The sequence below is a fragment of the Prionailurus viverrinus genome, chromosome E2, assembly GCF_022837055.1.
Source record: "Prionailurus viverrinus isolate Anna chromosome E2, UM_Priviv_1.0, whole genome shotgun sequence".
NCBI lineage: Eukaryota > Metazoa > Chordata > Mammalia > Carnivora > Felidae > Prionailurus > Prionailurus viverrinus.
In genome coordinates, this window is record NC_062575.1 from 2,336,862 (window position 1) to 2,357,286 (window position 20,425).

A 20,425-nucleotide genomic window follows, 5' to 3' on the forward strand; every position below is an offset into this window, starting at 1 on the left:
AGTCGGTTAAGCGTCCGACTTCAGCCAGGTCACGATCTCGCGGTCCGTGAGTTGGAGCCCCGCGTCGGGCTCTGGGCTGATGGCTCAGAGCCTGGAGCCTGTTTCCGATTCTGTGTCTCCCTCTCTTTCTGCCCCTCCCCCGTTCATGCTCTGTCTCTCTCTGTCCCAAAAATAAATAAACGTTGAAAAAAAAAATACTCCTTAAGATTCCTATTGTATATACTTTGTCAACCCAAAATTCAGAAGGTTGTTTGCAAGAAGCCGCCTGAACTACGTGGTGTAACCCTTTGAGACTCTAATGCTGGTTTACGTTCTTATTCTAGGAAACTGCATGTGTCATCAACCTTGTGTTATATTAACCTACTGAATGCCCTCGTGAATAGTAATTTTCTTTTTATGTTTTATTTATTTTTGAGACAGAGAGAGACAGAGCACAAGCAGGCAGAGGGGCAGAGAGAGAAGGAGACACAGAATCAGAAGCAGACTCCGGGCTCTGAGCTGTCAGCACAGAGCCTGACGCGGGGCTCAAACCCACAAATCATGAGATCATGACCTGAGCCGAAGTTGGACGTTCAACCAACTGAGCCACCCAGGCGCTCTGAATAGTAATTAAAAATAAAAAAATAAGTTCTCTTGGTGTTGAGGGAAAAAAAAAGCCTTTCAAAGCATTTTCTTCTTTGATCAGGTTTATACAAATAAAACTTGTTACATCAAATTTTAAAACCACAGGGAATACAGTCTAGATTCAAAGAGATATTAGCATCTCCACAATCAAATGCATATGGGAACCATGTTTGGAGTCAGAATCAAAGACACCTGGTGTGAAAAAAAAATTTTTTAAGACAAGAAAATGGATTATGGACTGGGAGGTCAAGGCATTCTCATTGCTTCCATTAGGTGTGGACACGGCCTTATGGACAGTTAAGAAAATGTCCATCTTAATTTTTTAGAGATGTTTTTGTAATATGTCAGAGTAAACTGACGTGATGGCTGAGATTTGCTCTAAAATACTTCTAAGGGGCGCCTGGCTGGCTCAGTGGGTAGAGCATCTGACTCTCAATCTCAGGGTCATGAGTTCAAGCCTCACGTTGGGCATTGGGTGTGGAGTCTACTTAAAAGTTGGGATGGGAAGGGAGGGGAGGGGAAGGGAGGGGAAGGGAAGGGAAGGGGAAGGGAAGGGAGGGGAAGGGAAGGGAAGGGGAAGGGGAGGGAGGGGAAGGGGAGGGGAAGGGAAGGGGGGGAGGGGAGGGGGAGGGGGAGGGGAGGGATGATAAGGTACTTCTGCAGTGAAGTCAAAAGAAGTGGACAACAGGGGGTCAGAACAAACAAATGATGATTTCTCAACCTGGAAAGTGGAAGATGGTGGCTCTCAGACCCATCCTTGTACCCGTGAGTAGATGTGAAATGTTTTCATACAGAAACCAACATATGCTTGTGGATACACAGACTATGTCCTTCGCTTCAACGTCACTAATCATCACGTAGGTCTTCCTTACGGACAGGGGTGACTCACAGACCCTCGAAACCCAAATTCAAAAAAATTTTTTTTTCAAACGTTTATTTATTTTTTGGGACAGAGAGAGACAGAGCATGAACGGGCAAGGGGCAGAGAGAGAGGGAGACACAGAATCAGAAACAGGCTCCAGGCTCTGAGCCATCAGCCCAGAGCCCGACGCGGGGCTCGAACTCACGGACCGCGAGATCGTGACCTGGCTGAAGTCGGACGCTTAACCTACTGCGCCACCCAGGCGCCCCTCGAAACCCAAATTCAAATGCATTTCCCCAGACACCTGTGCCCTCTCTCCCCCACGTCCTGCACATCCTGCCTTCTGGGTCCCCTGCTCTTGACCAGGGCTCCACCATCCATCTTCCCCGCCACTGTCCACAAGCATCACTGTCCACTTGCCTCCTCACCCGCACATCCAAAGGACGGCTAAGCCCACCTGCTCTTGTCTTACAGAATGCTGCCCCTGCTCTGCTCTAGGCCCGTCCAGTCCACTCCACCACTGACCCCACCAATCCTGTTCCCTAACCCCTCACCCCAGTCCATCCCACCAGCTGCACGCACCTCAAGATCTACTCTGGTCACATGGAGGAAGGTTCCTAACGTGGCCTCAAAGCCTCCACCACCACATTCCCTACACTTTCCCTCCTTCAGGACAGTCCAGGAAGTGGTCTTAGACATACCTGAACAGCACTGAACCCCAAAGAGGCAAGGTTCCCCACCTCTTCAGCACCCTCTTTTATTGCTATTTAAAAATTGAGTTAAAATAGGAGCACCTGGGTGGTTCAGTGGGTTGGGCATCCAATTCTTGATTTTGGCTCAGGTGATGATCTCATGGTCGTGAGTTCGAGCCCCATGTCAGGCTCTGTGCTGACAGCTCACAGCCTAGAGCCTGCTTCCGATTGTGTGTCTCCCTCTCTGTGCCCCTCCCCTGACCACATTAAAAAGAACTCTTTAGACACTGTGTCAGTTTCTTATGGCTGCTGCAGCAAATCACCACAAATTGGGTGGCTTAAGAACGCAAACTTATTATCTTACAGTCCTGCAGCTCAGAAGTCTGAAATGGGTCTCAGTGGGATAAAATCAAGGTGTCTCAGGGCCGTGCTCCTTCTGGAGGCTCTGGGGGAGAATCAGTCTCTTTGCCTTCTCAAGTATCTTAGGCCGCCTGCATTGCTTGGCCCCGTGGCCCCTTCCTCCGTCTTTAAAGCCAGCACTGGCCATTTGAGCGTTTTTCACACTGCGTGTGAGACTCTCCCTCACCTCCCTCTTCCACTTTTAAGGGTCCTTATGATTGCACTACCCCCACACAAATAATCCAGGATCATGCCCCCATCCCAAATCTCAGTTGACTAGCAACCTTAATGTCATCTGCAGCCTTAATCTTCCCTCACCCTGTAACCAACGTATTCACACCATCTGGGGGTGAGGGCGTGGACATCTTTCTGCCCACCACAGGTGTCAAATAAAAATGCTAGAAGGGAAAAAAAAAAGGGGGGGGGGATTTAAAGGATAAAGAGTAGGTGAAAGCTGGGTGAATGCCAGGGTGTTGCTGGAGGAGAGAAGAGTCGCAAAGGTAGGAAAAGAATGCATGACACTAATAAGATAGTCACTGCTGCTAGCAGGGCAAGGCACGGGCGTGGCGGCGTGCGGTGAATTTCGGCTCTGCCACACATTAGCGGTGTGACCTTAGGCAAGTCACTTAAGATTCCCCACATTCTGGGGCGCCTGGGTGACTCAGTCAGTTAAGGGTCCGACTCTTGATTTCGGCTCAGGGCACGATCTCCCAGTTGGTGGGTTCGAACCCCAAGTCGGGCTCTGCACCGACAGTGCGGAGCCTACTTGGGATTCTCTCCCTCCCTCTCCCCCTCCTCTTCACCCCCCCCCCCAAATAAACAAACTTGAAAAAAATTCTCCCCATTTCAATGTGCTCATCTGTCAAATGGGGGTGTGTATAGTGGCATCAGCTATCTCACAGACTTGTGGTGCGTTTTCTTCTGAAACCGAAGGAGATGAATGCCCAGGAGTGCCTGATGAGTGGGGGAACCAATTGGTTCTCCCTCTGCCTGACTTGTCCTTGCCCTTCTGTGTCGGCTTCTAGAAACTGTGCCCACACCTGAAGGCTCAGCCGAGACATCACTTCCTGTGGACCCTGTTAACACCTCCCACCCACGAGTGCTGGAATGGAAAGGACTTTTTCAAAGCATTTCTCAGCCAGAACTTTGTGCAAGGCCTGTACTGGGCACCTGAGGATGCACCGGACACCTTCAGTAGCTCCCATTCTCCCGCGGGAGAAGGAGAAGTGAGCAGAGAGGAGCAAGGAGAGCAGCAGACCCGGTGCTGCAGCAGAGGGGAACCCCGGGGGTAAGGCTCCACCTCCAGGAGTTTGGCGTCAAACACAAATGGGATGGATCCAGAAAGCTAAATAAAGGGTCCCTCCCCACCCACACCTCCCGCTTTTACTTTCACTGTTTGAAAGTGAAAATTAACTATGAGGCCAGAGAAACACTTCTCTGTTGTAAGGGAAACAGGGGCAAATGCCAACATGAGCAGTGCATGATATGCGCAGAGGTGATAGGGAGTAGTGGGGACTGTGGCAAAGGAGACTGTGTCTAGGAAGCAGCCTCATTCCGCCCTACCCATATCTGCAGAGTGAAAATGTGGGCCCAGTGTCTCCTAGCTTCTGATTTCTCAAGAGAACACTGGAAGTCTATAGGTTCAGATGACATCTCCCACATTTTAAAATGCCAATACTTTCAAACGTTTAAAAGGAAGACACCAGGCCAGTGAGCCAAAGAGCACAGGTCGTGGGGCTGTGAGTTTGCAATCAAGGTGTGCGCTGGGGAGCGCTGGCGATAGGGAGAGGAGGCCGTGAGCACAAACATTTTCCAAGGGAAAAGAAAATACTGGCCTTCATAGAAAAGTTAGTGAAACAGCACGAGTGGGGGGTCCCGTTTGGTTCTTCTTTCCTTTTCCTTTCTCTCTCTCTCTACCTTTTTCGTTTTTAATATGAATATATAATCCTGTGTTCAGGCTAACGGGAAGGAAGACCCAGGAAGAGGGGTGGCCAATGGAGAAGACAGGAGCCCCAGGATCCAGGTCAGAAGAGGCTGGATCTGGTTAGATGGAGACGGGAGGAGGGGAGGGACAGAGAGAAATCTGCGGGGCTGACAAGGGTGTGTGTGTGTGTGTGTGTGTGTGTGTGTGTGTGTGTGTGTGGAATTCACACCGCACAGCCTCCCTGTCCTCCGAGAAATAGCAAACAGGTCATCCGCGAAGAAGAAACCAGGGGGATGCGGTAACAACAGTAACAGTATCAGCAACACGGGCAGCTACCTTTTCCAGGAGCGCTCCGGTGAGCCAGGCCTGGGGCGCACGCCCCACCCTCTTCCTAACGGATTCGTCTCCATAATTCTCCGCAGCAGATACTGTCACGCCCATTTTGCAGACGGAGAAGGCCCTCGATCAAAGCCACACAGCTCATCGGAGCTGGGCGGGGATGCAAACGTGTCCGATTCCCGCGCCTGTGCGCAGCGCCACTGTAGGGCGGTACACGCGCGCCCAGACACACAACGCACACTCGCGCAAGTGCACACGCGGGTGGGCACAGGGACACGGCGTGCTGCACGCATTGGGGGGGACCGACCGAGATGCCAAGACCCCCGCGAGACCTGGGCGCACGTGCATGCGGCGACCCACGAGGCTGCGCAACGCGGGGTCATTCCCCTCCTCGCACGGGGCGAGGCGCACAGGCTCGGACAAACAGACCCGACCCAGCCCCAGCCCGGTCACTCTTCCAGTAGAGGGGCTTGGAGACCCCCTCCCCGGGCCTGCACCTCTGCTTCCACCCCCAGACACAGACAAGTCGCACGCATTCACACGCGCGCTCCTGAGGTCGCCGCCCGCGCCCCCCTTCCCTCCCCCGCCCAGCCCAGTTTCCCAGCCCCACCTCCCGCCCGCGGGGGTCCCTCGGAGGACTCACCCTCCCCAACCAGACCCAGTCCCGGCACTGCAGAGCGGGCGCCGCAGCTACCGCGACTGCGCAGACGTGGAGGCAGCAGGGGAGGGGGGAGGGGGGAAAGTGGAAGAGGGGGATGGCCTTCTCGCCTCCTCCCCTCTCCGCTCGGCTCCCGGGGAGCAGCGCCTGCAGTAGGGTAGGGAACCGAGCGGAGGGGCCCCAGGTTCCCTACCCAACCGAGTCGGCTGCGGTGCGGTTGCGGGGCTTGTGCCCGGCATGCCGATCGGCCACAGTGGGATGAGCCGCCCATCCTCCGCTGTTGGGCACCGAGGTTCTGTCCTACTTCCCCTGCTGCAGCTGCGTGCCAAGCCCACCAACTTTCTTGGCTCGTGGTGGTTCTCTACTCCACAACCCTGGGTCAGGGTAGGAGGGAGGAGGAAGGACTTGGAGCAGAGGTGTGGCAGCCCCTGGGACCCGGAGGCCAGGCTGCCTAGGGTCAGAGGCTGGCGCTACCATTTGCTCCTAGGGTGTTTTTGGGTGTGTCACTTAGCATGTCTGGGCCTCGGTTTCCCATTCTGTTAAGTGGGAATGATTATGCTTACCACCTCCCAGGTTAAAAAAAAAAAAAATACATATGGTGCTTGTATGGTGTTTAGAACAGTGCCTAACAGTTGCTACTATTATCACTGTTGTTCAAGTTTTAGAATGTAATCGCTACCTGCCAAATTGCTCTCGGGGAAGCTACATCAAATTTTTAGATTTTTGATAAAGCCATGGGTGGGGGGGAGAAAGTGGTTTTCTTTTTGGTCTTATTTTCATTTCATTACGTGTTTGTTGATCAGTTATCTTCTGTTTGTGAATTGGTTGTTTATACCTTCCCTGCCTTACTCTGTGTAGCTTTTGCTTCTTGATTTATAGGCATTCTTTATGTATTCTGGATACTGATCCTTTGCCTGTTACTTTACCTGTGGCAGATATCTTCTCATGGCCTGTCACTTGTTTTTTCACTTTGCTTACACAGTACCTCAAATTCTGGATTTTGATAAAGTAAAAGCTATCTGTTTTTCCTACTTTCATAAACACACTTTCTTCTACAGTCTCATACTTTACAGTCTTGTTTTATGTTTAGTTTGTTGCACCTGCTGGAACTTTTTGGAATAGTGTGAAGTAAAAACTTAACTTTATATTCCAAATGGATAGACAGTTGAATAATTCTGGTTTCCCAGAAAAGCAGTCAAAATAACTGTCATTTATCCAACCAATTTGATGAGCAAAGGCATCAAATGTCCATTATTTCATTTCATTCAAAGGCCCCAAGTGGTAGGTATTATTATCCCCATTTAACAGAGAAGGGAACTAAGACATGAAGGAATTAAAGGATTTGTCCAGAGGACACATGGCAAGAATATGGGAGGATAGAGATTGGTTTCCTTAGGCATTTCCATATTTGCCACATAATTCGGAGGGGAAGCTTTCTTTGTTTAGAAGTTTAGGAGATGATGGGGCACCTGTGTGGCTCAGTCACTTGGGTGTCCAACTTTGGCTCAAATCATGATCTTGCAATTCGTGGGTTTGAGCCCCACCTTGGGCTCTGTGCTGATAGCTCAGAGCCTAAAGCCTGCTTCAGATTCTGTCTCCCTCTCTCTCTGCCCCTCCCCAGCTCAGGCTGTCTGTCTGTCTGTCTGTCTCTCTCTCTTAAAAGTAAACAAACATTTAAAAAATAATTTTAAAAAGTTTAGGAGATGAACTTCCAGCCATGCCCAGCATAGTTCAGTGTGAAGAGGGGATAGGTGGGGGGAGGTGGATTTAGATAAAGGCCCTTCATTCACCCCTTCACCACTTCCTTTGATAGCAAAACGTCCTGTGTAGGACACTAGGGGAGCCGCCCAGCCCATGGAGCCTTTGATGGGCTTGAGAGGTTGGCTTCCAGACCTAGATCCACTGTGCACCAGCTGTGTAACTGTGGAAGGTGAATTAGCTGGGTCTCCGTTTCCTTATCTATAAAATAAGGACAATAACAGTTCCTAACTCATAGGGTTATCATCAACATCAAAGGAGTTAATACATGCACACTGCATACAGATTGAGCCATTGTTATTGATCACCAGATCCTCAACTTGGGGGAAAATTCCAGGTGTGATCCTGATAGTTCAGATGATTAAAGGTTGCTCTTGAGGAAGCTGGGTGGCTCACTTCAGCTCAGGTCATGATCTCACATATTGTGGGTTCAAGCCCTGCATTGGGCTCTGTGCTGACAGCTCAGAGCCTGGAGCCTGCTTCAGATTCTGTGTCTCCCTCTCTCTCTGCCCCCCATTTGCTCACACTCTCTCTCTCTCTCTCAAAAATAAACATTAAAAACTTAAAAATAAATAAAAATAAAAAGCTGTTATGTTGCAGATGTCATTCTGAGTGCCACGACAGTTGAGGCCTGTGTCTTAATGGAGTTTATAGTCTAGTGAAATGAAGCAGACAAACCAATAAATACAGAAAAAAATATAGTTTGTGTTAACTCAATGAATTACATGAAATAGATCGACATGATTGTAACTGTGAGGCCACTTTAGACGAGAGTGGTCAGGAGAGGTCTTTTTGAAAAGGTGGCATTTTGGGATAAGACCTGAAAGGGGAAAAGGAGCCAGTTATGCAAGAATTCATGGCAGAAAGGACAGCAGGGCCTGAGGAACAACAAGGAGGCCAATGTAACCAGAGTGGTCAGACAAGGGAGAGAGTAACAGGATATAGGATCAGTCATCCAGGGTCTTGAAAGCCACAGTGACATCTTTGAATGTTATTGTAAGTGCACTGGGAAGTTACGGAAGGGCATTGAGGAAGGCTGTGATATAATCCAATTTACATTTTCAAGGCATGACTGGAACTGTTGTGTGGGGAAAACTCTAGAAGGGGCAACGGGTAAAATGGGAGTATCAGTTAAAAGGCTGCTGCAATCAACCAGGTAAAACATGATGGTAGTCTGGCAGCAGGGGCGAGGGCAGTGGACAGATGCAGAATACACTTTAGAGATGGGGCTGAGAGGACTCACTAACGGATGGCATGTGAAAGGTAGGAAAAAGGAAGGAATCAAGGCAGACTTTTGGACTTTGAGCCTAAGCAACTACGTGCTCTATGGTGAATGAAGAGAGTAGACCAACTTTGTGTGTGTGTGTGTGTGTGTGTGTGTGTGTGTGTGTGTGTGTGTGTGAGAGAGAGAGAGAGAGAGAGAGAGAGAGAGAGAGAGAGAGAGAGAGAGAATATCCAGAATTCCCTCTTTGGGGCATGTTAAATACCCGATGCCTTTGTTTCTGAGGTTAATAGTAGGAGAGCTTAGGATACCCAGATACCAGCATTCGGAAACTCTGGGGGTGACAGTTGGGTCCAGGAATCTGCTCACAAGGGTTCAGGTATCCAGCAGAGGCAGCAGCAAAATTATGGTCTCGGAACTGTCCGCGGTGCTGAACCGGCAGGGCCTGAGCTGTCCGAGGTGCTGAATCTGCAGCAGACTAGCTGGAAAGGTCTCTCCTCTCTCTCTCCTCTCCCTCCCTCTCTCTCTCTCCGCCCGCCCTGTTGCCGCCCTCATCCTCTCTCCCTCTCCCCTTTTCAAAGATCCTATCTGCATCTGCCTGGGAAAAGCCCTGTCATTGCCTGGAAACAAAACATCTGTGGGGAGCGCAGATGAAAGCAAATGAGGGCAAAAACGCAGTCATTTATATATAAGAAGCAGCTTTGGCTCTTAGGACAGCAGGCCCTTGGCTACATCTGACTAGAATTATTAACACGGAGTTTCCAAAGCACCTGAGGGGTAGGGGTGGATGTACAAAAAGCAGGAAATGTTCCCAGGATTAGAGCTAATGGTTACCTTGCGCTGGGGGGGAAACAGAGGAGTTACTATATAGATATATGTGAATTTTTGGAAAGGCCCTAGTTTTTATGTTGTGAGATGGGGTCACAAGAAGGATATTACTGTAGATTAATACAAATACATCATGGCTATATTTTATGCTAACCTGAATTATAAACATTTGAAATCATGAGCATGGGGGGGGGTGGCATTTTTTTTAAATGAGATGAGAAGAAGCCTCACAATTCAAAACTTCCTCAAAAGTCCATACTTTTGAATATGACCAATTATATACATTGTAAGCTATGCTTGTTATTATAATATCACTCTACCTGGTAAAGAGACATACCAACCACCTTCTGTTAGGATTAGTCTTAAATTAGGTGGGTTTTGAACTGTCCAAGTTTTGGGGCAGGTGGGTGGCTCAGTCAGTTAAGCATCCGACTTCAGCTTAGGTCAGGTCATGGTCTCACGGTTTGTGAGTTCAAGCCCCGCATCTGGCTCTGTGTTGACAGCTCAGAGCCTGGAGCCTCCTTCAGATTCTGTGTCTCCCCTGCTCTCTGCCCCTCCCCCACTCATGCTGTCTCTATCTCTAATAAATTTAAAAAAAAATGAACTGTCCAAGTTCTTCAAGAAAGAGTCCCTGGCATAAACTCCAACCACTGTGGGATTAATGAATAAACAAATGAATAAATTTGTTCTTCCCAAAGATCTGGTCACCAGGAAAGCCACAGCTGCTCCTATCTCTCAAGAGACAAACATTCATAAAGCACCCACTATGTACTGGCTATTGAAGGGGACAACCAGGATGCCTGAGGCATATCCCCTTCCCTTAAGTGGATGGTTTCCACACCCTTTCAAAAGGCAGGAAGCTTTAAGCCTCTGATATGAGCTCTTTGATCACCTCAAAGTCACTGAAGTATGGCTTTTATCCATTTTTTTAAAGTTTATCTTATTTGAGAAAGGGAAAGAGAGTGTGTGAGTGCAGGAGGGTCAGAGAGAGGGGAAGATTGAGAATCCCAAGTAGGATCCACGCTGACAGCACAGAGCCTGATGTGGGACTTGAGCCCATGAACCCATGAGATCATGAGCTGAGCCAAAATCAAGACTTGGGTGCTTAACTGACTGACCTGTGAGATCATGACCTAAGCCTAAATCAAGAGTTGGACACTTAACTGACTGAGCCACCCAGGTGCCCCTGGCTCTTAGTTACTTTTCTATCTTCTCATGGAGTTGTTGGCCTGGTGGGTATTGACATTCCAAATTCCCTAAAGAAGTGGAGCTCATTACATTACAGCTTTTTTTTTTCCTGATTATCTGCCTCACCTTCTAGAATGTAGACTCCATGATGGTAGGAACTCTGTGTTTCTAGTTCATTCCTGAGCCTCTAGCACTTCAAACATTGCTTGGCACATACCAGATATTCTATGAATGTTTTTATTTTTGAAGGATTAAATGAATGAAAGTCCTATCTGTAAACACAAATTATCCCAGTATCTTTTATTTTTTAATGTTGATTTTTGAGAGAGTGCAAGTGGGGGAGAAGCAGAGAAAGGGGGACGGGATCCGAAGTGGGCTCTGCACTGACAGCAGCTCTCAAACCAGGAGATCATGACCTGAGCCAAAGTTGGACACTCAACTGACTGAACCATCCAGGGGCCCCCACCAGAATCTTTAAATTTTTTTAATTACTATTTTTAAGTAATCTGTACACCCACCATGGGGTTCAAACACATGACCCCAAGATCAAGAGTCAGATGCTCTAGTGACTGAACCAGCTTGGTGCCCCAAAATATCCCAATACTTTAACTTTTTTAATGTTTATTTATTTTTGAGAGAGAGAAAGAGAGAGGGAGGGAGGGAGGGCAGGGAAGGGGCAGAGAGAAAGACACAGAATCCAAAGCAGGCTCCAGGCTCCGAGCTGTCAGCACAGCCCGATTGGGGCTCGAACTCATGAACCGCGACATCATGACCTGAGCCAAAGTCAGAGGTTTAACTAACTGAGCCACCCAGGTGCCCCTCCCACTATTTTAATGATGACAGTTCACTAAATTAAAAAGAAGATGAGTGATCCAATACACCAGTTGGCTGGATGCAGCCCATGGTCTGACCAGCTGAGTCATCTAATCATCAATTCTTACTGAGCAAAATTCTGCATGAGAACACTTGATGGGCAGGTGATCTGTTGTTTCCCCACCCTGGTCCTTTGGCTGTGACCCAAAAGACAGGGGTGTGTGGCATCAGACAAGGAATCCTATCAACAAGGATTATCTCACAAAGAAGAGAATCTACTTCATTCTTTTTAACAACTCCAGAGTATTAATCCCACTATGTGGCTGCATCTAGTTATGTGGCCCTTCCCCCAGCTGGCAGATATTAAGGTTATTTCCAGAGTGATCATTTGGGACCCTCACACTTCTTGGGAAAGGCCCAAATTCAACTCGTAAATAGCCAGGATTTAACCCAGGGCAACCTGTTGCCAAAGACCTTTCTGTTTCACTACTACTGAGGATTGTTCAGTTTACTTTACAGGGGAAAAGATGGATGATCGAAGTGAGAAAATTCCCCTAGTTGCCTAAACCCTTGAAGTAGCTAGTCACCTGGGGCAGGGGGCGGGGGGGGGGGGGGGGCAGGTAGGTCTGGGGTGAAATAGTAACAAGGCAGATTTGCCCTTAGAGAAATACGTGCCCTCCTCCGTGCTGTCAGTTGGGTAATCTTACGACCCTCACTTCACAGAATAAAATAGATCTTTGTGGACTGATATGGAAAGGTCTTGAACACACACCACTGCACGGAAATATCGCGTGGAAAAAAGCAGGTTGCAAAACCACAGACGCAGTCTGACATCACTCATATGAAAACCCAACAACATAAAACAATGCTGGATATTTTCTATGCACGCACAGATGTGTACATAAAGGCTTGCCAAATTCAAGACGCAACAGGCATTTAAGAGAAAGGGCTCACAGGATTACCAAGTTTATCAAGGCTACGTTTGTTCACTCGTGATGAAAAACCAGTAATTTTGTTAAATGATTACCCAGCCAGAACATGTATCTTCAAATCTCAGCATGGATAGCCTCAGGGATTAAGTTTTTGGCCATGGATTACAGGTTTACATGAAGTGTTTTATTTTTTGAGGATCAGGACTAGACAGAGTGGTTCTGTTATACTTGGTTAATTTCAGGGTGCAAACTAATTTTTCTTCCTGATGGTGGTATGCTGTGAATAGGACGGTTTTGCCTAAAAAATTAAAATCCTCAAATCCAAAGATATTGACAATATTAAGGCATATTTCAGTGTTAGAGATGTTAGAATGTAAAAAACTAAAAAATGCACCTTAGCATCAAAGAAATATGATACATAGATTTAATTACTGAAATTTATTCAATAATAATAGCATATATATCATAGTTATATATGTATATATATACATAACTATGACATATATGCTATTTTATATATATATATACACATATATATATACATATACATATATATATATCTGGATTTGTTATTATGGGATGGGTAATATTGGCCAGGCTTGTTCTATGGATAAGGAGAGTGAATCAATGCATTTCCAGATATTCTCATAAAAATTACATCTATTTCTATGGGTACAGACATGTACGTCCATGAGAAGGAAACGCATCCTTCCCAGAGCACCCCAAACCCGCAAGGTACTCACCTCCAGAGCAGAGGGCTGGAGTTGATGAAGCGAGATCAGCAGGAAGTCTTGCTTTATCAATATGTTTTGACCTTTGACAAAGAAAATGTGTTTACTTATTAACGGTCAAAAAACAAAATAAAACAATACTCATTAAAAAGGGATTCGGAGGTGAGTCCCCCTGAGAGTCGGGATAAGAACGGCCCTGCTCCCCCGATTCCCAACGCCTTCTGACAGCTCTCAAACTGAGTCACCTGGCTCACACCTCCAGTAAACAGCAGAGTTGGGATTCAGATCTGAGAGACTGACTCTAAAGCCCGCCCCTGTCCTGCTCCCTGGGGCAGACTACTTCTGGGGGTTCTTTGGCACCAGGAGGGACACCTCCCCTCCCCAGTCTCACCCCCAGGAATGCACATTCCCAAGGGGAAGGGGGCTGGGCCATGGCTGCCTGTATCAACTTTGTTCAGTCTCTGCATTGGGTCTCCTCAGGGGTCCTCTTCTCCCATTGAGGATCCTGGATCCATTCTTGGGCAGCCAACCTGTCTTTTCTTGCCATCTGTGAGAGACGGTTGATTGCCATGGAAACCCTCCCTCAGGTGTTAGAGGGAAAGAGGGTCCTACCATTCGATTCCCTTGTTTGCTGGCCCTGTCAGGATCAGAGGAGATGGGGTGTGTGTGTGTGTGTGTGTGTGTATGTATGTACATGTACGACATCTCTTAAAGGCTCCCGAGAGAGAGAGAGAGAGAGAGAGAGAGAGAGAGAGAGAGCGAGCAAGCGGGAGAGGTGGGGGAGAGAGAGGGAGACACAGAACCCAAAGCAGGCTCCAGGCTCTGAGCTGTCAGCACAGAACCCGATGTGGGACTCGAAGCCATGAACAGTGAGATCATGACCTGAGCCTAAGTCGGACGCATAACCAATTGAGCCACCCAGGCACCCCTAAAACTACTTTTTAAAATCAAAGTCACGTACCTGCATAATTAAAAAAAAATTTGAGTGGCAAATACATGAAAGAAACGCTGTCTTATTTCAATACTACCCTGTAGGCTTGTAATATTTCATCATTAGTTTTTCTGAAAGGCACAGGAGGGTCCTGGTTTCAGATAAGATAGGGTAAGTAAGCTCTCTTCTGCCTCTGCCACTAGAGCATTTCAATAAATTAGCAACCTAGAAATAGCAGTGTTCCTTCTCCTACTGTGTGTATTGCTAATCAGGGCTCTGCTCAAAGTTCACCTTCTGAGAGAGAGCCTCCCTGACTGCCAAAGCTGAAGCCGCCTCCCCCACTCCCACTCTCCACCTCATTGCCTCTGATCCCACTCAGAAATTAGCACTAGTGGCTTCAGTTTGCTCACTGCGGGATTCCCAGCTCCTAGAGCTGTGTCTGGCACAGAGGAGGTGCTCAGATATTTATTGAGGGAAAGACTCCCTGCTCACCCCAAGCCTCTTGTCCCCTGAAGTCCCTGCTTATCAAAGGATGCAGGAAATAAAAGTATTCATCCACTTTATTTCTTAGTCTCTCCCCCACTGCTAAAGGGGAAAGAAGGAGAAAAAAACTCAGTCTCCTTCTTAACCCAATTATCTCCTCCCCCTTCCCACCCACTTCGCTCACACCAACCTCCCTGTGCCACATTAAATTCAGCAGTGAGAAACACGCCAGCTTCACACCTGCCTCTCCTTCTCCTCCACTTCTTTCCCACCTCTCACCTTCTCTGGAAAGCAGGTGATCACTTAGAAATAAACATCCACATCTCCATAGGCAGTTTTTAAAGAAACTTGAGCAAAAGAAAGATCCCGCCTATGAATTGGGAAATATTTACTGGGCAAACATCTATGATGAAGGACATGGAAAAATCTATTGAGCTTCCTTTTTTTTTTTTTTAATTTTTTTTTCAACGTTTATTTATTTTTGGGACAGAGAGAGACAGAGCATGAACGGGGGAGGGGCAGAGAGAGAGGGAGACACAGAATCGGAAACAGGCTCCAGGCTCCGAGCCATCAGCCCAGAGCCCGACGCGGGGCTCGAACTCACGGACCGCGAGATCGTGACCTGGCTGAAGTTGGACGCTTAACCGACTGCGCCACCCAGGCGCCCCTATTGAACTTCCTTTAGCGGTGCTGGTGAGGGGTGGGTGAGAGTAGATGGATGGATAGAATTCCCCCCTAATATCTCTCCCTGGTCTTGGGAGACCAATAAGCACTAGGGAAACTTGTTCTGATACTAGGCATGAGCGGAGTTGCACTTAAACCTCACACCAACCTTGGGAAGTGATAACAACGTTATTATGATGCTAATGGCCACACATAATAGAACCTACTTGCCAAGAAGTGCTCTATGTGCTCTGTTGTATGACTCCATTTGTCCTTTGCAACAGCACTGTAAGTTAGATACTATCCCTATCCCCACTGTACAGATGAGGAAACTGAGGTGTAGAGAAATTAAGTCTCTTTCCCTAAGTTCCTTTTATTTTTAGTATTTATTTTTGAGAGACAAAGAGAGAGAGAGAGAGAGACAGAGCACGAGTGGGGAAGGGGCAGAGAGAGAGGGAGACACAGAATCCGAAGCAGGGCTCCAGACTCTGAGCTGTCAGCACAGAGCCCGACGTGGGGCTCGAACTCACAAACAATGAGACCATGACCTGACCTGAAGTCAGACGCTTAACCCACTGAGCCACCCAGGAGCCCACCCCCAACCCCTGCAAGGTTCCTTAACAGGGGTGTGGCAAAACCAGAATCTGAACGCAGCAGGGCTCTGCCTGGAAGCTCTCACCTGATGCCCCCAGAGGCACCTCATTCGTCAGAACCTAGTCGTTCGGCCACACCTAAAACCTAGGAGTTCCAGCGTTGTGGAAGAAGTGGAGACAAGATATTGTGGGGCAATGCATGGTCTCCACCCCCCCCCCCCCCCCCCACTATGATCCTCCATCCAAAAATCCAGGAGCTCAAGGCCACTGCCTCTGATGGGGCGGCAGGCGGGGGGCAGTAATTAAGACAGGCATTCTCATACACTGGTGGTGGGAGTGCCAATAGGGCAATCACTTTGGGAAGGTGTATCTTTCAGCTATTTCAAACTGATACTATCTCTGGGTAGATGGGGTCTCTAACACCCAGCTAGTGTCAGAGAATTGCTTGGTGGCATGCAGGGTCGGAAGGGGGGATGGGGGGAACACAGAATGATGGAATCAGAATCAGAAGATCTAACTTCCACAATCCTACACCATCATTTCCGCCATATTCTATTGGCCAAAGCAAGCCACAGGGACAGCACAGATTCAAGGAATGTGAAATGAGACAGCAGGGGCAGCAACAAATGTGTGGCCATTTTTAATATCCGAAATGAGAAAGTTTTACAAGGAAAAAGGAAAGGCAGTCTGGGGGCAGAGAACAGCAAGGAGCAATGACGTGAAAAACAAAACAAAAAACTAAGCAGAATTCTGCTCTGCCCATCCCTTCTCTGTGAGTTCCAGAATTTTCTAGCTTCTATCCAAATAGAGTGAAAAACACAACTACATGCTACCCGCCCCCCCCCCCCCCGCCATCTTCCTGACCCTTTCCTGCCACCTTTCCCAAATTCATTACCCTGAAGCCTCCTCCCCCTGCAGTTAAATGACATTACATGTGTTAAGAGTTTCTCAGGGCACCTGGCACATAGTACACACTCAATAAGTGATAGCAGTAGTGAGAGCTATACTGTGGGCACAACCCATGGATACATAGTGAGGACCCAATGGGTTAATCCATGTCACGTGCTTAAAACAGTCCCTGGCACTTAATGAAGACCCGGTAAGTGGTAAGTGCCGTATTGCTGTTGTTACTGTTGTTGCTGCAGGGTTTTCAAGAGGACCCATCAAACCGTTACAAAACACAAGACAAGCTTAGTATATACAATAAAAATAGCTAACTAAGGCTCTAGAGCTGCACCCTTGAACACAGCAGCCAGGAGCCACATGTAACTATGACAACTTATATGAATTAAGATTAAATGCAGCAGAGGACCAGCCAAGATGGCAGAATAGCATGGAAGTTGTTTTGCGTCTCGCATCCATGAAATACAGCCAGACCAACACTAAACCATCCTGCACACCTAGAAAACGGATCTGAGGATTCACACGACAATCTGTACAATCTGAACCACAGAATTCAGCAGGTACGAGGCGCGGAGAGGTGAACTGGGGGAGAGAGAAGCCACAGAGAGCAGGGAGCCATTTGTGCTTGTGGAGAGAGGCCGGAGCCTGGGGGGGAGAGTTCGGGGAAAAGCACCTCCCCCACCAAAAGCAGCTGGAGAGAAAGAAAAGTTGAAACAGCCGCAGGGACTGAACTAAAAAGGGAGAAAGGAGAAAGAAGAGGGTTTAAATTCCATTAAGACTCTAAAAACAGGGGGAGTGCAGAGTCAAACTCTGCAGCTCGATACCTGTTGGTGCTCTGGTGGGAAAGGCAAATCCCCAGGAGCAGAGTGAAGTCCAGGCGGTCCTTGGGCCACACGGGGAGAGGCGGTTCCCCTGCTGGGAGGACACCTGGTAGAGGCTGGGCCGGTTCCCCAAAGGCAAAGGAGCCAGTGGACCCAGGAGAACAGCCACATTCGCTGGTGCTGGGACAAGGCCGTTGGGGGTGAAGCCTGGCGTCAGATGTGAGTTGTGATTTTGCAGAATCCCTGAAACGCTGAGTGAACTTTTTCTGGGGCGGGCTGGCACCTGTCCGCGGTCTCCAGGTGTCGGCAGCAGCACGGTCTCGAGAACGTTCCTGGGGGCGGCCGGCACCAGCCATTGCTCGGTGAGACCCTCCTGCAGAAGGTCTGAGTGGGGACAAAGCCGCAGTCCCTCAGAAGTGACAGGCCGGAAACAGCCGCGTCTGAGATAAAATTCAGGAGGGAGGTGCCGCCTGGCAACCTAATGGCTTGGTCACGGACGGTGTAGAAACGGGCGGGGGGGGGGGGGGGGGGACGGTGAATGGAAGCCGGACACAAAGGACCAGTGGCGATAGCCCGTCAGAGAGCAGAGCTCCGAGACCGGGTAGCTGGGTGACGCCATTTTCACTGCTCTGGCGCATGCGCATACGCACCTACCTGCACAACAACAATCCACCCCAGTAAGCTAAGCAGCGCCATCTAGTGGAGAACAGAGCCATTACACTAAGCCTCACACACTGGGCCAACCATGTGCGTCAGTAACACAAGTCTTTCCACCTGCTAGTTAACGGATGATAAAGTGCTTCATAGTTTGACTTCTAGGGGAAAATGAAGTAATTGCAGTCGTATTTCAGTCTGTTTGCCAGTTCATCTATTCATTTTTTTCTTTTTTCCCCCCTTTTTCATTTCTTTTCTCTTGAATACAGAAAAAGAAAAAAATTCATTTTTATTTTCAATTTTTATTAAAGACATTTTTAATTTTTTTCTACTATATTTTTTTACTGTTGTGTAAATTTTTTCAAATTCTATTTCACTTCCATCATTTCATTTTATTCTACTTTAGTGTTCATTTTTTCAAATTTTCAAACGATTTCCTTTTTTTTTCTTTTCCTTTTCTCTAATCTCTCAAGCCCCTTTCAACACTCAGATCAAAACACACCAAGGATCTAGCATCATTTACTTGATTTTGTGTGTGTGTCTTTTCAATTTTTAAATTTTAGTATTTTTTAATTTTAATTTTTTTATCTCAATTCCTTTTCTCCCTTCAAAATGATGAAATGAGGGGCACCTGGGTGGCTCAGTCAGTTGAGCGTCAGACTTCAGCTCAGGTCACGATCTCGCGGTCCGTGAGTTCGAGCCCCGCATCGGGCTCTGGGCTGACGGCTCAGAGCCTGGAGCCTGCTTCCGATTCTGTGTCTCCCTCTCTCTCTGCCCCTCCCCCGTTCATGTTCTGTCTCTCTCTGTCTCAAAAATAAATAAACGTTAAAAAAAATTTTAAATGATGAAATGAAGGAATTCACCCCAAAAGAAAGAGCAGGAAGAAATGACAGCCAGGGACTTAACCAACACAAGCAAGATGTCTGAACCAGCATTTAGAATCATGATAGTAAGAATACTAGCTGGAGTCGAAAATAGATCAGAATCCCTTTCTGTGGAGACAAAAGAAGTAAAAGCTAGTCAGGATGAAATAAAAAATGCTATAACTGAGCTGCAATCTTGAATGGGTGCCTCAGCGGCAAGGATGGATGAGGCAGAACAGAGAACCAGTGATATAGAGGACAAACTTATAGAGAATAACAAAGCAGAAAAAAAGAGGGAGATTAAGGCAAAAGAGCACAATTTAAAAATTAGAGAAATCAGTGATTCATTAAAAAGGAACAACATCAGGGGCACCTGGGTGGCTCAGTCTGTTGAGCATCCGACTTCGGCTCAGGTCATGATCTCACAGTCTGTGGGTTCGAGCCCTGCATCAGGCTCTGTGCTGACAGCTCAGAGCCTGGAGCCTGTTTCCAATCCTGTGTCTCCCTCTCTCTCTCTGCCCCTCCCCCAGTCTCACTTTGTCTCACTCTGTCTCTCAAAAATAAATAAATATTTTAAAAAACTTAAAAAAAAAAAAAAAAAGGAACAACATCAGAATCATAGGGGTCCCAGAAGAGGAAGAGAGAGGAACAGGGGTAGAAGGGTTATGTGAGAAAATCAGAGTGGAAAACTTTCCTAACCTGGGGAAAGACACAGACATCAAAATCCAGGAAGCACAGAGGACTCCCATTAGATTCAACAAAAACCAACCATCAACACGGCATATCATAGTCAAATTCACAAAATACTCAGGCAAGGAAAGAGTCATGAAAGCAGCAAGGGAAAAAAAGTCCTTAACCTACAAGGGTGTCGTAGACTCTAAGTCTAAAGTTCTCTTTTGTCTGGCAAAAGAGCAGACACAGGATTAAAATGAGAGATGGCTAATGTCTGGGAAAAAGACAAGAGCCCCGAATAAGGGTCCTTGCCTCGTATTTATTCAGATCAGAAGGCTTACAAACGTGATGGGCGTGCACAAAGAGACAAAGAAACTTGAACACTAACTTGAGGACATGAGGGGGAAAAGGGGGTCTTGAAAATACAGTATCTGGGGTTTGGGTCAATATAAAACAAAATCCATGGGAATGCAAGCTGGTGCAGTCACTCTGGAAAACAGTATGGAGGTACCTCAAAAACTAAAAATAGAACTACCCTACAACCCAGAAATTGCACTACTAGGTATTTATCCATGGGATACAGGTATGCTGTTTCGAAGGGGCACGTACACCCCAATGTTTATAGCAGCACTATCAACAATAGCCAAAGTATGGAAAGAGCTCAAATGTCCATTGATGGATGAATGGATAAAGAAAATGTATGTGGTGTGTATATATGTGTGTGTGTGTGTGTGTGTGTGTGTACATATATATACACACACATATATACCACATTAAATTAAAATATTTTTAATTTTTTCTACTATATTTATACACACACACACACACACACACACACACACACACACACACACACACACACAATGGAGTAT

At 47.4% G+C, this 20,425-nt stretch overlaps 1 protein-coding gene and 1 non-coding gene across 3 annotated transcripts in view; one reads left to right on the forward strand and one right to left on the reverse strand.

The window, feature by feature from the left end:
- The window catches only part of SMIM17 (small integral membrane protein 17), a 36,560-nt gene that overhangs the window by 9,423 nt on the left and 6,712 nt on the right, over positions 1–20,425 (reverse strand). Inside the window, exons 1-2 of one of the 2 annotated variants that reach the window (XM_047834532.1) lie at positions 17,368–17,421; positions 12,983–13,053 (exon numbers count right to left, since the gene is read on the reverse strand). The gene's annotated coding sequence lies outside the window, so the exon portion shown is untranslated. Of the gene's footprint in view, positions 1–12,982; positions 13,054–17,367; positions 17,422–20,425 lie in introns of those variants that run through there. The other variant, XM_047834533.1, reaches the window with a different exon arrangement.
- TRNAE-CUC (transfer RNA glutamic acid (anticodon CUC)) lies at positions 1,023–1,095 on the forward strand. Its single transcript has one exon. It is a non-coding gene; the product is annotated as a tRNA-Glu (tRNA).